Raw genomic sequence first — 326 nt, forward strand, 5'->3', positions numbered from 1 at the left:
AATTTTTTAATAAAAATTTTCATTCTCAAATTTTCAATTTCAAAAATATATTTTCGGTTCCTCATAATAATTATAGTAATGATAATAATAATAATTGAAAGATGCGAATGCAAAAATATAAATTGAACTTCAGTTCTTCACATGATCATCCCCTGTCTGCACGCATCCGTTGAAAAAAAAAAATTAATTCCCAATAAAAAGCTGGCGTAAATAATAATAGATAACAAAGAGGGAAAATTAATAAAATTCTCATTCCCAATTACGAGATATCTACCCCCAGGAACAATGGACTACACTCGGTATTCCAGAAGGGTTGGAGTGGGGGG

This window comes from Fopius arisanus, unplaced genomic scaffold, assembly GCF_000806365.1.
Source record: "Fopius arisanus strain USDA-PBARC FA_bdor unplaced genomic scaffold, ASM80636v1 scaffold00075, whole genome shotgun sequence".
Taxonomy (NCBI): Eukaryota; Metazoa; Arthropoda; class Insecta; order Hymenoptera; family Braconidae; genus Fopius; species Fopius arisanus.